Source organism: Prionailurus viverrinus, unplaced genomic scaffold (genome assembly GCF_022837055.1).
Source record: "Prionailurus viverrinus isolate Anna unplaced genomic scaffold, UM_Priviv_1.0 scaffold_51, whole genome shotgun sequence".
In the NCBI taxonomy this organism is placed as follows: domain Eukaryota; kingdom Metazoa; phylum Chordata; class Mammalia; order Carnivora; family Felidae; genus Prionailurus; species Prionailurus viverrinus.
In genome coordinates this window covers 2,049,136-2,066,601 of record NW_025927614.1, presented here as the reverse complement: position 1 = coordinate 2,066,601, position 17,466 = coordinate 2,049,136, and the positions used below count along the sequence as shown (strand labels likewise).

At 45.8% G+C, this 17,466-nt stretch overlaps 1 protein-coding gene and 1 pseudogene across 1 annotated transcript in view; one reads left to right on the top strand and one right to left on the bottom strand.

Annotated features, from left to right (window-relative positions):
• Window positions 1-10,899, bottom strand: part of LARP4B (La ribonucleoprotein 4B) — a 92,889-nt gene extending 81,990 nt beyond the window's left edge. The window contains exon 1 of the mRNA XM_047848073.1: window positions 10,652-10,899. The gene's annotated coding sequence lies outside the window, so the exon portion shown is untranslated. The remainder of the gene's footprint in view (window positions 1-10,651) is intronic.
• Window positions 10,889-17,466, top strand: part of LOC125159575 (RNA guanine-N7 methyltransferase activating subunit-like) — a 49,513-nt pseudogene continuing 42,935 nt past the window's right edge.

The window sequence follows — 17,466 nt, the reverse complement described above, 5'->3', positions numbered from 1 at the left end:
CTCCCATCTTACCTACTGTGAGCATGTTTAGGGCAGGTGCATCACAGCGTGTGATTAAACCAACGCAGTCATTACTAATCACTAGGGAGCCAGAGGCCGGAGCCGGGGAGCCAGGGGCGCCACGCTGACTCACAAAGGAGTAGCCAGAGTCTAAGACCAGGGCTCAAATGCCAGGTATGGCAACTGAACACGCTTTCACATTTCCCAACATGACAATGCTAATCAGATGATATTAAAATACAGTGAATAACACCTAACACAAAGTGTTCCCTGCAAAAGGGATACCACACTTAAAAGAGAATTTAAGTTCTACAGTTGTGATTTCAAAAATATCTACTACTCGGGGCGCCTGGGTGGCGCAGTCGGTTAAGCGTCCGACTTCAGCCAGGTCACGATCTCACAGTCCGTGAGTTCGAGCCCCGCGTCGGGCTCTGGGCAGATGGCTCAGAGCCTGGAGCCTGTTTCCGAATCTGTGTCTCCCTCTCTCTCTGCCCCTCGCCCGTTCATGCTCTGTCTCTCTCTGTCCCAAAAATAAATAAACGTTGAAAAAAAAAAAGGTTTAAAAAAAAAAACTGTTAAAAAAAAAATATCTACTACTCTAGATAATCTTTCAGTTTGATATTCCAAAGGATATGTATCCTAGCACAATATGATCTCCATTTTATAAATAACTGGATCACGACTCCAAGGCCTGTTAGGATTATAATTCAACACGTGAACACCGTAACCGTAACACCGTAAAAGTTCCAAGCGAACTATCTGTCAGCATCAGCTCCAGTAATTCTGAATTACTGTCCAGTGAAATAAATGAACTTCTCTCAGTCTTGGGGTATGAGGTACCCCTCACCCTAGTAATACTCACTGTACAGAGCACTATTAAAACTTTCTGTTTCAAACCAGCACTTCTGAAGCTTAACTATGCTGTGTGACATAGGCTGCAAATGTATCAGGTTACTTGGACCTAACGCGTACATAGGACACCTAACATTTCCAAGAGTTGGGTCCTGTTTGCAATGGACTTGGAAGCAAGAAACTAGATTGGCCCCATTTTCTGCTCTTCATCGTGTGATATAAAACAAACTGTCTCCAGGCCTCAGTTTTCCTAACAGTGAAACAGGTGTTCTGAAAAACAAATTAAAAAAAAAAAAAACAAACAAAAAACAAAAAACAAAAAACAAAAAAAAACAAAAAAAAAAAACACAAGGATTTTAGATACTCCAAGTCCCAAGCCAAATGCGTGTTGCTGAGGGTGAAGAACTGTGGCAGTGTGCATTCATTTCTCACATCCTGTAGGAACGCTGCAGGCGGTTCCAATCTGAAGTCATTATGCACACAGCAGGAAGCAAGCAATAACAGTTGTTGAGCATGGTAAACTAAAGGCCAAGAGAGGTGGCAGTGCTCACCTAAGTCATCCCCTCTCAAGTCTGAGCCCTCTTTACAAAAAGGTGATGAGGATGAACAGAGGTGGTGACAATTTCAAAGCCTGAATATGGAGCCTGGCACCAGCAGCCTGGATAGCAAGGTTTACAACTGTCTGCCAGTTCAGGAAGGAAACCACTGAATTTATATGAATTTCTCAAAGACAACATGTTAACTGCAGTCTGAATATATGATACAAATTGGAAGATCTGTCAGTGCCTTCCTAAGTTGTTTAAATTATCTAAAATGATGAACAATACCCTTAATTTTCTTGAAATGAATGCTTTTTTTTGTTTCAAAAAATAGAGTTTAATAGCTGCTGTAAGATTCTGCTTTAGAAAAAAACCCCGTAAAACGCCAACTTAAAGTTCTGTAGCATTCGAAAGGCTAACGAACACTCCCACCAACTTTAGTTCTTTTGTGAAACCCCCCCATCAAGGGAGTACCTCGAGACCACCTTCCGGGAGTTCTGTAACTGGAGCGCAAGGTAGGACTGAGCTCAGGGAGGACAGCAAAGGCACCACACCCTCTGCCACCTGCTGACCGGCTGCCCTGCACGCTCACTTTGCACTCCCACTCACTTTGCACTCCCGTGGGCTTCAGGCTGAGTCTTTGGAGCTCCAAAACCCAAGGACTACACCTGCTTATCAGAAACTACTTATCAAATCTCAGTTAATAACAGAAGAGTCTCGGGGAACGTCCTATTTCCAAGTGTTACACCGCTCACACACAGACACCATGCGAACACTGTCAGAGGCTTCCCTCCCCATCATCCACCTCCACAGTGAACAACGGTGCTGAAAACAAAATTCTCCATGCAACGGAATTTAGGCTGATCAGATGTACTATATTCTTAAACACTTGGTAAATATATGGTTTACAAATTTTCAATACACTTCCCTAACTGCACCGACACACCAAATTGTAAACTGGAAGTTAGTGATCCAGCCCTGCTCACAAAATCACCTAGTAATACAATTAGGGGCCATTAATGATCCTGGGACAATACCTGACCTGCAGCTTTTTCTCTTGAACTGTCACCTTGCATTTTCCCAAAACTTAGTGAGCTGACAGATCAAAAACCTCCACAGTGACAAGCACGCTCTCAATATCCTGAACTTCAAAGGAAAAGTGCCAAGAATGTCCCTGGTCTTGACTGAAACTACTAAAACTTACGGTCATTTATGACCTCAAGGCACTGTGTGCAGGGACACACTTCACTCGTAAGTGGAAGTTCACGGGGTCACAAAAGACTTAAAATCTGCAGTTTTTTGTGGCGATTCTATTTTCTCCTCCTGGTCCATTCACCCTTAGGGTTAACTCTCCCACAGAGGTGGCCTGAAAGGTAATCATTTCAGCAAAAGAAATGAAAACACATCAACATATACAAAAAAGTGTGAAGAGCTGCAAGCACAAACAGACTGCTGTGAACTACTGTACTCATTTCGACCTTTGGTCCTCACGGACTGCCCCCCGCCCCTACTGTGTAATGTGTGAAGAAGAAAATACCGCTGACTCATCAGTTACTCATTTTGTACGATGGTCTGTACTCAAGTGACCTGCTGAAGAGACACCGGAAACAGCTTTATATTCTGAAAACAAGAATCACTGAAGATTCAGATATTAATCAAAAAGGAACATGAAAACTTCCAATCCCAGGGAAAGTTTCATCCAAAAAAAGTTATTACAATAAACTTCTGCACCAAAAGACAACTAGCATACTATCATTTGAATGTTTTTACCTCCTAAAAACACAAGAGAAAATGGTTTACGTTCTACATGTCTAGATTTTTAAAAGGTAACTTTCCACAGGCATTTTGAGTCTACTTTTTTTTTTTATGTTTATTTATTTGGGGGGGGGGACGGAGGGCGTGCTCAGGGTAGGGGCAGAGAGAGGTAGGGGGACAGAGGACCCAAAGCGGGATTACGTGCTAACAACAGCAGGGAGCCCAATGTGGGGCTTGAACTCATGAACCGATCGCGACTGAAGCGGAAGTCCAAAGTCCCTCAAGTCTACTTTTAAAAATTCCTGCTGGGGCGCCTGGGTGGCTTAGTCAGTTAAGCATCTGACTCTCAGTGTAAGCTCAGGTCAGGATTCGTGGGCTCGAGCCCTGCGTCAGGCTCTGTGCTGACAGCGCAGAGCCTGTTAGGATTCTCCCTCCCTCTCTCACTCACGCTCTCTCTGCTCCTCTCTCTCCCCTCCCCCACTTGTGCGGTCTCTCTTTCAAAATAATAAATAAATAAATAAATGTTCCTGCTATTCTGTGATTCTGTGACTCTGCAGAGTTGGAAAGAGCCTGGCAGCTATACAGTACTACAAGCTCTCTGAGGATACATACGTTATATATGGTAAGGCAGAAATTACACAGATGGTAAAACTTAACAATGAAATACAGAGAAATAACATAATTAACAAAGAAAAACGTTCAGAAAGTAATCTTTAAAGAACTGGTTTTAAAGGACACGATATTTTCAGAATAAAATATTTGAAAAGGGGTTTTTTTAACATGTTCAGAGAGATATAATCAACTTGTAAACTCAGGCAACTTGTAAATCTGTATCAAACCAGTCACTATGTTTTCATCCTTGTATTTTGAACTTTGACAATAAAACAAAACTTTTCGAAATCTGAAAACAGAATGTTCTCATTCTTCAGAAGTTTCTAAAAAAGGAATCTCTTAATTATTCTGTCTTAATAAAAGCTGAAATAACAAATATACTTTACAACTGATAAACACAAGCAAATTTAAGTCAAATTTTTAAAATATTATTTTAAACATTATGTTTAATATAAATGAAAAAGTTCCTAAACAAGCAATTCTTCATTTAGGCCAGGGCTTGACCTTTGCACTGTGATAAACACAACATAAACACGAGGGCCCTCCACCTCAGGGCCAAGTAATACCCATCTGTGTGTGCCCTCTCCTTTCTCCCCAGGCCACTCTCCATAAATCAGAATAAGACTGCTTAAAAAGGCAATAGTCATGGAATTCTCCTGCTGAAAACCCTCCAACTGCTTTCTATTGTTCTTAGGACACAGAGCAAAATTCTCACCTATGCGGAGATCTCTCAGATCCCATGTGATCCAGCTGCTACCTCGTCTGACCCCTTCTTTACTCAGCCTCATTCAAATTATTCCTCCAAACGCTGTGCTCAGTATTGCTGTGCACCCATCTTGTTTCCATGGCCAGCTACCCGCCCCCCTCCCCGCCCTACTGCACTCTTCCTAAGGGAGCCTCCTGGCCCCTCAAGGCCTACAAGGCCAACACAATGTATGGCTCTCATACGTGCTCATTGGTTATCTACGTCCCTCAGTGGACAGTAAGCTCCAGAAAGGAGAGCAATCCATCCCTTCTGCTCACCATTATAACCCTAAGATTTATTCATAAATTATTCAGTGAATACTCTGTACTGTTCAAAGGTCTAGGTGCATGTCACTGAAGAAAACAGAAACCCTCAACCTCAGAAAGTTAACTTTCAAGCACCATACATAAAATATGGAAGTTACAGGGGCGCCTAGGTGGCTCAGTCGGTTAATGTCGGCTCAGTCCGACTCCTGGTTTCAGCTCACATCATGATCTCACGGTTCATGAGTTTGAGCCCTGCATCTGGCTCTGTGCTGACAGCGTGGAGCCTACTCAGGATCCTGTCTCTCCCTGTGTCTGTCTCTCTCTGCCTTTCCCCTGCTCGCCCTCTTATCTCTCTCAAAAATAAACATTAAAAAAAAAAAATACATGGAAATTACTTGAACATTACAGTATAGTAAGAGCTACAAAGAGAAATAAGGGAACGGAGATCAGGGGGCCGGCCATAGGACCTGCTGTAGTAATATAACAGTAACAGCTAGACTACTCGAGGGAGTGTGTGCTGAGAGCCATCAACAAGTTTTGTGGATGGAAGCTTCAAGAACCCAAATGCATGCCTGCTTTCCTCTAAATAAAACAACACACTTTCCCTTCTAGATCCTTCTAGACCACAAGCCCTAGAGAAAAGCTCTAAAGCTCTGGTATCATTTGTCTTTGTACCGCGCACGTCCCACCGATCAAAACACCTCCTCAAAGAAGGCAGGAGCCCTTGTCTTACATCCCTACCCGACCCTGCAGCAATGACTCTCCACAGGGAACGAAAAATGGAAAAATCCACTTAAGTTTAAAAATACATTTTCACTATTGTAAATTGCTTTGTTTGGGCTAATATAATTTGTTTTCATTTTAAAGCCAAATAAAGAAGAAACATTTGTTATTAAAAAGGGGGCACATTTCTAAAGACTGAGAAAGAGTACAATCTAGGTCACGTAATTAAATGAGTCCATCTAAAACACGGCAAGCACTAGATAGAGCTATCAAACCACTAACATTTTGTAAATATAACCACGCACTTTCTACTGCATTCGTTTCAAGTGAAGATTCTCGTGTCTGTTATACAGGCATGCAACTACTATCCGCAAGTCATTTCCCTACAACCAAGTGAGAGGTGTCTTCAGACACGCCTTTTTCCATCCAGTTAAAGTTTACTAAACATCTACAGAGGGCCCCCAATTTATGTTTCAACATACAAGTTTTCAACTTCACAATGGTGCAGAAGTGATACACATTCAGTAGAAGCTGTACCTCAAATTTTGAATTTCCAGAAGTGATACACATTCAGTAGAAGCTGTACCTCAAATTTTGAATTTCCACCTTGTTCCCAGCCAGCAGGCTCCCAGACAGCCCCATGATCGTGAGAGTAACAACTGTACCCACACCGCCATTCTGTTCGTCACTTTCAGTATTCGATGAATGACACAAGAGACAGTCAGCACTTCATAATCAAACAGGCTTTGTGTTAGAGCATTTTGCCCAACCGCGGGCTAATGTAAGTGTTCTGAACATGTTTACAGTAAATAAGGCTAAGCTGTGAGGTTCAAGGTTAGGTGTATTAAATACATTTTTGATTTAACAACATTTTCAACTTACAAGAGGTCTACCAGGACATAAGCCCATCCTAAGTTGAGAAAGATCTGTATGGGGGGCCTGGACCTGAGCTTGGCAAAGAGGTTACAAAAAAAGCATCTCACCCACAAGGAGCCCTACTTAATTAGGGGCTGTGCCTAAGGTGATACAGAAACAGAGAGGCACTAAGCACGGCTTTAGAAATTAAGGCAAAGATTCTTGAAGGACTCCTGAAATACCCTTATAAGGATGGATTAAAGAGCAAAGTTAAGAAAAAATAAATTTAAAAAAAGACATTCAATTTCAAGCAAAGAAACTATGGGGAGCAGAGGCAGCACCATCTCCAACATCACAGTCCTGAGGTAGAGGCAGTGGTCAGTTCAGGCCAAGCAAAGGTGGCCTGGCCAGCAAGGAGGATGCAGAAATGCCAAGGCCCCTGGAGCCAGGCCCCTGGGCGTTTCTTATTTAGGCAGGGGACAGTCACAGAGGAGTTTTTAAAAAGGGCCCAACAAACAGGATATGCTTTTAAAGCAGCCTCTAGCCATAGTGTGACTAAAACGGTGTGCTGTAAAAAAGAGACATGTTATTTCTGTCACACAAATACTATCCTAATTTATAAGTTTTTAAGCCAAAAAATTTGCATATTAGACTTCATAAAGAACATTTTCAGTGAAGACTAAGTCTCATCTTAAGGATTCTCAAAGTCTCCCTAAAAATCAAGTAGCATGCTTTTAAATTTGAGTCAAATTATGAAACGTCCTTCACGTTATACAATTCACTCTGTGACCCAGGTCTCACTACCAGGGAAGTAGGACGGACACTAAAGACAAAATCAAACTGCGACAGGAGATGAAAAAGTGGTGGCATCACTCACCTGCAGCCCTTATTAACTACGTGAAGGCAGCTTACTAGGAAAATGGTGAAAAGTCAGTATATGAAAGCATTAAAGGGACAAGAGGGCCTTTGGGGGTGGAGGAAGGTAAGAAGGGAAGGAGACATGAACGGAGTTAATACTTTTCTTACCTGTTCCTAAGGTTAAAGACATTTATTTACATACAGGAAAAACAAAGTGTTAGATCGTTAGCAAAAAAAACAAAAACAAAAACAAAAAAAATTTCCACATTGGAATTATCTTCCTTCTAATAAGAGAACCTAATGGTTTTTCACTTTACAATTCCATATTCTAATAAATAAATTCATTTTCTAGTCAAGGTAACTCCAGAAGTAGAGTAGCTCCAAAGGTATTAGCAAGTACAACAATTAGCAAACAGTCTGAGCTGAACTAAACTACAATCAGATCTGGTGAGTTTTCTCTCTCTCAGAAGGCAGTGCCTCATTTACTGTGTACTCTAAAATTAGCTCTGACAAAAAAAAGAGAACTCTTTAAAGGAATAAAGTTTTACAAAAGAGCAAAAGCAACAAAGCCCAGCAAGTTTTTAACTATGTATTTTCCATAAAAACTACTTCAGTGTTTGTTTTCTTCTGTCCATAAGAAAAAGGTTCAGTCAATGGCCTTTTAGGAAGAATTACAAGAACACACGGAGATTTTCTGGCATTTACCAAACTGAAAAAAATACTTAAGTACGAGAGAATTCTTTTTTTTTTATTTATTTTGTTTAATGTTTATTTATTTTTGAGACAGAGAGAGACAGAGCATGAACGGGGGAGGGTCACAGAGAGGGAGATACAGAATCTGAAACAGGCTCCAGGCTCTGAGCTGTCAGCACAGAGCCCGACGCAGGGCTTGAACTCACGGACCGCGAGATCATGACCTGAGCTGAAGTCGGCCATTAACTGACTGAGCCACCCAGGGGCCCCAGTACGAGAGAATTCTAAGAGCACAACCATGAGGTTATGCAAGCATATTTAAAACTTGTGCCTTTAAGGGGAGGGCAATAACAAACACAACTTAAAGTAACATAGATCCATACTGCTTTTAACAATCTCCAGGGACCATCATAAAGAGACCACATGTTACTAAAATTGGAAGACCAAAATTATGATCCCACTTATCACTATGGAAAGTATGAATCCAGCACTCACTTTGAAATAAGAGTGGAAGGAGTCTGTCAGGCACTTCGCACTTGGTAAATGGGACCACAGGTCTAGCACTACAAAAACTTGTAAATACTGCCGCAAATCTACTTAACAGGAGTTAAACTACCTGAAGGTACTGTTTATTGTATTACTGTTAACAACCTGGTGCTCCCTACTTGCACTTTTCATACTTTAGACTTACGTTTTATGTATGAAGACTGCTTCATACAAACAAGTCGCTAACATGTGTCCACAGAGGTTAAGTATGTATTTGTCAAAACTTATGCTTATCTGTGGAAATCATATTAAGTTCAATAAATTCTCCAACTCTCAACTTCCTTTAAAGCACAATCCCTGGGAACCCTAAATAAAATCACTATCTCCCTGAATATGCTGCCATTTAATTTCATCCACTCTTCCACGAAAACACGTTAAAATGAATGCTAGCACTCGCATTATCATCTATTTTCTCTCTGGCTTCTACTCAAACATAGTGTAACTGCTTTCTCAAAATACACATTTTATCCTCAGAATCTGCTTTCTCTGCCCAGATACATGTGATCAAGCAAAAACAAACAACCAAAACACACCAAAACAAAAACTCTCCAAAGCATTTTTTAATTTTTTATTAAAATTGACAATCACTGAATATTGAAAATAGTAATAAGGTAAACATTTTCAAGTTTTAATAAGAACTTATTATTAATTTCTATTAATAGGTTAATGAATAGTAAAACACCCAACTTGTCACAACAACCCTAAGAGGCTGACATTATTACCCCTTCTAGAGATGGCCAGTGAAGCACCAAGAGGGTAAGTCATTTCCAACCAGTAAGACACCATGCCATTCTTCCATGTAAATAAGTCAAGTCACATTAATGTTTCAAAATACAGGATGAAATTTATCTCCAACCACAGGCAAGTTTCAAAGGGAAATACACAAATCAACTTTATGGTTGAATAATAAATTTGCTAATCTGATGCTTCACTTTAGCAACCCAAGCAAACTCCAGTCAAGAGATCTCTCTTATAGCTTGTTTCATCAAACTGCCTGTCCCTATACTAAATACAGAGGAAAGCGAAAAAGCCACAACCATTTCAACTTCTGTAAATTACCCTGACTGTAAATTAGAGGGAGCCGGGCAGGTGGGGAACTATGGAAATTGCACATTGCTCACACAGTGCACCAGGGAACATCTCTTCCCCTCCCCCCCCCTTTTGCAAAGGACAACTTAGCACTTATTTCAAGTGCATTTTAAATTCTTCACACAACTTAAGAAACCAACTAAATAGCATTAAGAAAAAAAAAAAAACTTTCGAAAGGGAAAGTAATTTGTATACTTACAACATTCATCTTCGAGTTGGCATTATCCTTTTTTAAAACCCTCACACTTACCAAGTAATTTCCCTGCACAGTGCAGCGAAATCGTTCGGTTTCCTCAGTTATCCAAAACTTCAAACTTCCGTTTAAGATTAGGACAAATTACAGTGCAGCCAGGAAGACAGTGTCGAACGCTTAAGAGTTACCCTACGGATAATTTTCTAGTTGCATCTCATCCAAAATTAAAGGCCGTTTTACATAAAAATAAGAAACGAACATGCAACACAAAACTGCACCGAAATCTTAAGTTTACGTTCGGATTGGACACGCCTGAGACGCAGGTGGTAAGAGACTGCTGACCTGTCCTTTTCACCACAGTGTACCGTGGTCCTAGTTCGAACGCAGGGCATCCTTAGATTTGATTTCTCTCTAATTCCTTCAGAACCCGCCTCTGCTCAAGCCCATCGAGGGGAGAACGGGAGCTCCCCAGACACACCCGGAGCAACAGGATCCCCACTTCCTGGTCCGAATGACCCCGTCCCCTCCCCGTTCGGCCGGCCGCCGGGGCCTGGGCCCGGGGCGGAGGGCAGGGCGAGGCCTCTGCAGTGCGGGCCGGACGGCGGCGCTGGCCCGGCCTCGACCCCCACGCCCCCAGCCCCGACTCCCGGCCCCGACCCCCACGCCCCCGACTCCCACCCCCGACCCCCGCGCCCCGGCCCCGACCCCCGGCCTTGCACCCGGGCCCCGCAGCCCGGCGCGGCCCCGCCACCGCGGCCCTGCCCGCCGCCCGGCCCCGTCCGGCCCGCCCGCCGCCCGCCGCCGCGTCCTCCGGGAAGATGGCGGCCCGTGACAGGCGGGCGCGGCGCGGGTCCGAGGCGGCGGCCCGGCTCCAAGCGGGAAGCGGAGAGGACGGAGCGGCCCGCTCGCCGCCTGCCGCGCTCACCTGTCAGCAGCGCCGCCGCCGCCCGGCCGCCGACCGCCGCAGCCCCGGTGCCCGGCGACCGCGCCACACGCGGACGGGGCCGAGAGGGAGGGGCGGGGAGGGCGCGGCCGGCCCGGACGAGCGGCGGGGGCGGCGCGGCGCGGGCTGGCGGCGGGCGGCGGCGGCTCCTTCCCGTTTCGGGCCCGAAAAATGTCTCAACCTCGCGACTCCGGCGCCCCAACGCTCCTTCCCGTTCGCATGAGAACACACAGCTCCCACTTCCGGGGCTCGGCGGAAGTCCCGCCTCGCGCGCCCGCGCACCCGCGCGCCCTCGGACTCAGCGGCCGGGCCCGCCGACTGGCGCTCTACGCCCGGGAGAGCCTCTCGTCATGGCAGCGCGGCGTCCCGATTGGCTGCGTGCGGCGCCCGGCCCTCCCCTCTGCTTCCCGGCCTTTCCGTGCGCGCGCCCCTCCCGGCTGCGCTGGTGATTGGCGCGGGCGCGCACGCAACCCCGCCCCGCCCCGCCGTCCCCTCGGTCCCCACCGCCCCCGCTGCGACTTGAGGAGGCGGCGCCGTAGCGTAGTCCTGCGACCTCCGCCTTGCTAGCAGATGGCCGTCTCCCGGCACCCCGGTCCCCGCCTCCCAAGACCACGACCCCCGACCCCCGACCCCCTCACCCGAGACCGCGACCCCGTCCCCCCCTCACCCCGGGACCGCGACCCCGTCCCCCCTTCACCCTAGGACCGCGACCCGGTCTCCCCCTCACCCTGGGATGGCGACCCCGCCCGCAGACCCCTGCCCCTCAGTGCCTGAACAGACACACCCACACACCACTTCTCCCCCCGCTCCCGCCCGGTCCGCCCAGGCGCAGGTTGGGCCCCGGAGAGCCCCGGGGCGCCGGGCGTCAGCTCCGTGCTGCAGGCTCTCCCGGGTCTCGAGTCACATTGTGTCACCCACCCACACCCGTGGTGCGGGGACGGAAGACAAGTGTGTTCACCTCCTTGAAGCCGGCTCCCTACTGAGCACTGATCGTATGGACGTATGGACGTGGACATTTGAATTAGTCCCATTGCAGTTCACACGTACTGAAGGTGTTTTCTGGTCACTGCCCAGCCAGTCCCTGCACCTGTGCTTCCCTTTCGTGCTGCGGAGGGACGTGTGCATGCAGGTGTGCGCTTGGACTTCCGCGTCCTCAGGCCCCGGTGTTGGGTGCACTTTGCTGTGTGACCATGTCACCTCCCGGCTCTAAGGAGCTTGCACACTACCTAGTGATATTCACGGCAAGACTTTTTTTTTTTTTTAATGTTTATTTTTGAGAGAGAGAGAGAGAGAGAGAGAAGTAGCAAAGGAAGGGCAGAGAGCGAGGGAGACACAGAATCCGAGGCAGGCTCCAGGCTCTGAGCTGTCAGCACAGAGCCCCATGCGGGGCTCGAACTTACAAGCTGTGAGATCATGACCTGAGCCGAAGCCCGACGCTTAACGGACTGAGCCACCCAGATGCCCCTTCATAGCAAGACTTTAAAAATAAAAACCTCCGAGGACTGAAATTCCCTCCAACACTGAAAGCACTAAGTGTAGCGTTTAAAGCCCGGGGGCTCAGTCTCGAGCACCCAACTCTCGATTTCAGTTCAGGTCCAGGGTTTGAGCTCTGTGTGGGGTGTGACAACCAGCTTGGGATTTTCTCTGTCCCTCTGCCCCTGCCCTGCTCACTCACACTCTCTCCCTCTCAGAATAAACTTAGAAAACAAAAAACAAAAACAAAACACACTTCCCAAGAGCACCGGTGGGGCAGGCGGGGAGCCTTTCTCAGGTGGGCTCTATGTGCATAACTGCTCCTGTAATGTTCTGGACTCAGGCCCCTCCTCTCTGCTGCTGAACTCACCCCTAGGCCCAGTGACGTGGACCTCCTTGGACCAATCAGGAATTCCCTAAAGACGGTAAATTAAGCTTTCACCATCTTGCTTATGTCTACATTCAGGCAGACATTATGGTACACAGATAAGTTCCTAAATTACAGAAAAAACCAGTAACCTAAGTGATATGGGAATACTTTATGTTGAAATGACAACTCTTATTTCGTACTCACATTGTGTGATCTTTCCTCGATCAAAATGCTTTTTGTAGATATCACCTCACCCCTGTCAGAATGGCTAAAATCGGGGTGCCTGTGTGGCTCTGCTGGTTCAGCACGGGACTCTTGATCTCAGCTCAGGCCATCATTTCATTGTTCCCGACAGCATGGAGCCTGCTTGGGATTCTCTCTCTCCCTCTCTCTGCCCCTCCCCTGCTCGCTCTCTCTCAAAATAAATAAATAAACTTGAAAAAAAGAATGATTAAAATCAACAACACAAGAAACAACAGGTGCTGGTGAGGACACAGAAAAGGGAACCCTCATGCACTGTTGGTGGGAATGCAAACTCGTGCAGCTGCTGTGAAAAACAGTATGGAGCTGCCTCCAAAAGTTAAAAATAGAATTTACCCTACAATCCAGCAATCGCACTCCTAGGTATTTACCCAAAGAATATGAGAACACTAATTCAAAGGGAGATGTGCACCCTGATGTTTGTAGCGGTGTTATCAACAATAGCCAAACTATGGAGAGAACCCAAGTGTCCATCAACTGATGAATGGATAAAGAAGATGCGGTCTATATACACAATGGAATATTACTCAGGCATAAAAATGAATGAAATCTTGCCATTTGCAACAACGTGGATGGAGCTAGACAGTATAATGGTAAGTGAAATAAGAGAAAGATACCACAGGATTTCACTCACATGTGGAATTTAAGAAACCAAATAAGCAAAGGAAAAAAAAAGAGGCATAGACAAACCAAGGAACAGACGCTTAACTGTGGAGGACACACTGATGGTCACCAGAGGAGAGTGGGTGGGGGATGGGGGAAATAAGTGATGACGATTAAGAGTACACTTATCAAGAAGAACTGTTGAATTATTATGTTGTACACCTGAAACTGATATAACACTGTGTGAACTGTGTTGGAATTAAAAACAAATAAAATGAAGTTTACAAAATAAAAGAAAAACTGTTTTTTTGTTCCCCTATGATTTTTTTTGGCCTGTGTTTCAAAAGAAACATCCATTTTCACCCTGGAATGTGAGGTTATAACCTAAAACACATTTTTATGGCATTGCTGCTTAGAAAAAATCACTTTTAAAAAACATGTTAGCATAAATATCTCAGCCCATGTACCCTCTCACTTCCCATGTCACACCATTACAAGTTCTACCTATCCTACCTAAGAAATAATTCCTCCCCCTTAGGAAGGTTTTGCTTGCTATTCCCTCTCTCCTGACTTGTTTCAATAGCACAGTGGCCAATCTTTTTCCTTTATACTCACCCTACCACCCATCGTGCCAACACACATCTCCTTAAAGAGCCTCCTCCTCCTCCTCCCCTGATTGTCGGCCCTTGAGGGGAAGTCCAAGTTGTGTTTTATGGACTAGCCTTCACAAATTGGTCCCCATACATCTCTTCCTGCCCCAGAGTTAGACACCTGACCTTCATCACATCCACATGACAAGCATTTCTTAAGACACCGGGATGTCACCGGCTGTAGTCATGAATGCAGCACAGGCTTTACACTGTAGGACACACTTTACTGACAATCCTGTTAAACAATGGAGGAGGAGGAGCCTGGCTCCCAGGCGTCGCTGCCTGCAGAGCTGAGCCTGGAGCCTCATTTCACTTCTGGGCACATGGCTTCTTCCGTGCCCTCCATCTGTATGCATTTTCCTCTGCCTGGAGTGTCCCCTGTCTCTTCCACTTCTGGTAAAACCTAGCTTCATTTTCAAGGTACAGCTCAAATGTCAACCATTTAAATCTTTTCCTCTGAGACAGTTGGCTTCCTTTCTGGGTCCTCCTAGCACTCTTACTCATAGCGCTATCAAAGCTGCTAGAACTTGCCATGTACACGCCAGCCAACCCGAAGAGCGGTCAGTTGCACAAGGGCAGAAACCATGTGTGATATCTAGCCCCATGTGTGTGGGGTGGCATTGTACCTCCTTAATAAATGTCTGTTGAATTAACCAACAGAAAAAAAAACCAAGATACTTTTCTCTTATTAAAGGCCTGAATTTCAGTGAGTATCTGAGAACATTGTTTTCTTTTATTCTGCCAACATTTCCTGTGAAAAAATAAACGCTTTTTCTTCATTGTGTATATCATCATCGAAAATGACGTATATGTTAGCGAGCTCATTTGTGGCTTAAGCACACTGCTCAAACTTTATTCCAAATAATTTAGAACTATTCACTTATTCTTAAGTAAACAAGAGCTCACCAGGTACCTGCTCCCCATCAGGGGCTGTGCTAAGTGCTGGGGAGACAGCACAGAGCAGCACAGCACAGGAAGCAGGTGAACAGACATGAAAGGATAAAGAGGGAGAAGGCTGCTATGTACCCAGAGAGCAAGCACAGAAGGGGCCAGAGACAGCTTGGAGGAGGAATCAGAGAAAGTGGTAAGTAAGCCAAGGCCAAAGAGACCAGAGTAGAGAAGCCGCTGATAAGCATCCCAGCAGGGAGCGGAAGGCCAGTCCAGATCAGAACAGAAGTATTTGACCTGACGAAGCAAAAAGCCTAGTTGATAAGGTGGGTGGAAGGCACAAGAGCCTGGAGGGGCAAACAAGGAAGAACCTCAGGGGTCTTTGTGGTCCACTTAGGGTTTCACGGTGAGTGGAGATTTTATTCTGAGGTGAGAGGGGATTCAAAAAAGGTTTTAAGCTTTGGTGGCTCTCTGGCCCCCAAAAGCCACCAAAATAAAAATACAATAAGGAACTAGCTTAGTCAAATTAGGTGGAACTATCACAATGAAAAATACCGGTAATACATTAGAATACATTGGGGGAAGGGGCGCCTGGGTGGCGCAGTCGGTTAAGCGTCCGACTTCAGCCAGGTCACGATCTCGCGGTCCATGAGTTCGAGCCCCGCGTCAGGCTCTGGGCTGATGGCTCAGAGCCTGGAGCCTGTTTCCGATTCTGTGTCTCCCTCTCTCTCTGCCCCTCCCCCGTTCATGCTCTGTCTCTCTCTGTCCCAAAAATAAATAAACGTTGAAAAAAAAAAAAAAAAAAGAATACATTGGGGGAAGTAAAGAATGCATGAGTTTGTACTAAGAAATACCAAATAATGGGTAAGTAAAAAATATACCAGCAATGAGGAGGGAAAAGGGAAAGCTTTCCTTTATGGTAGAATTCTGACTAATAAAGTGAAACGTGACCATGTTGGAGCTGTCATGGGGTATATTCTGGCAGGAATCATCGGTAAAGGCTAAAATCACTGGGGGAAGGTTGTTGAGGAACAGGTTATGTTGCCATTGCACAGCTTATTAATTGCTTACACTTAAGTAATTTCAAAGCGGGAAAGGATGTTCTTATACTGGATACATATGGCGGACCCCATCTGACTCAAGTTGAAAGTTGGCTTTCCCAGTAATGGTGGCCTACAAACTCAAAAGTTAAGATGTCCATTATCTTCAAAAATATCAAGGTCAGGAATGACAGCGAGAGGTTGAGGGATTTTCCAAACTAAAGGCAACAGAGGAGATATGCAAGTGAATGCAGTGTGTAACTCTAGGCCAGGTGCTCGATCACAGTGACATTTGCTATGATGGACACAGAACTCCAGTATGGCCTCTATCCCAGTCTTATCAGCAAGGTTACGTGTCCTGAATTGGAATGATTTATTAACTTGTTTCACGGCTGTGTAAGAGAATCTCTTTGGCCATAGGAGATATAAACTGAAGTATCTAGGGGTGACAGGTGAAGGTCTCTGCAAGTTTCTCTCAGATGCTTTAGTGAGATGCACACACACACATACACAGAAATACACCTGGTAAATCTAGGTGTAGAATATGTAAGCGGTCACAACTTGTCTGTGAGTTTGAAACTCTTCAAATGGAGATTTTTCCTTTAGAGATACAGATGCATTGGTGAATGATATGATATTATGTCCAGGATTTGCTTCAAAACCATCTAAAGTGGTCAGTAGGAGTATATAAGAAATAATGGGAGAGGCTGGTGAGTTGAAAATTGTTGAAGCTCCGTAATGGACGCCTCACGATTGGGGCTCTTTTTTAAAAAAAAAAATGTTTTTTTAGTGTTTATTATTTGAGAGAGAGAGAGAGAGAGAGACAGAGAGCAAGCAGGGGAGGGGCAGAGAGAGAGGGAGACGCAGAATCCGAAGCAGGCTCCAGGCTCTGAGCTGCTAGCAAAGAGCCTGACGTGGAGCTTGAACCCACAGACCACAAGACCATGATCTGAGCCGAAGTCGGCCGCTTAACTGACTGAGCCACCCAGCTGCTCCAATGATGAGGGTTCTTGAAACTCCTCCCCTCTTCTGTATGTGTTTTAAATTCCCCATGATAATAAAAACATGGTGAAGAGATCTTGCATATTCCATGAGCAGGTACTGGTCAAATGCAGTGAAAGCCAAGGACTGCCTCCCGGGGCATGCCACAGCCTTCTGGCTAGAGAAGAGGGTCCTGGGCGAGACCCCTGGGTCTCCAAGCTGGGAAGGCTGGGAGAGTGGGTGGGCATGCCAGCAGGTGCCAGCCTAGGCGGGGGGAGGCCTCAGGGCAAGGAGTGAGGGGAAGGGAGAGTCATACCCCTGAGGGGCCGCAAGGGAGGTACAGGTTACCTGAGTACAGAATTCTGGAAAGAGGGACTCTCTCTCGAGAAGGTTAGGCAGCGTGCTCTGTGACATCCTCAGGCTGGCTCCTGCGTGAAGACACGCAATGATGACCTAGGCTGGCCCTTCAAGGCCTCTGCGGTTGGATTTAGGTCTCCCTTGGAAGTAAGCCCAGGTGGCGGAGGGTGCCGC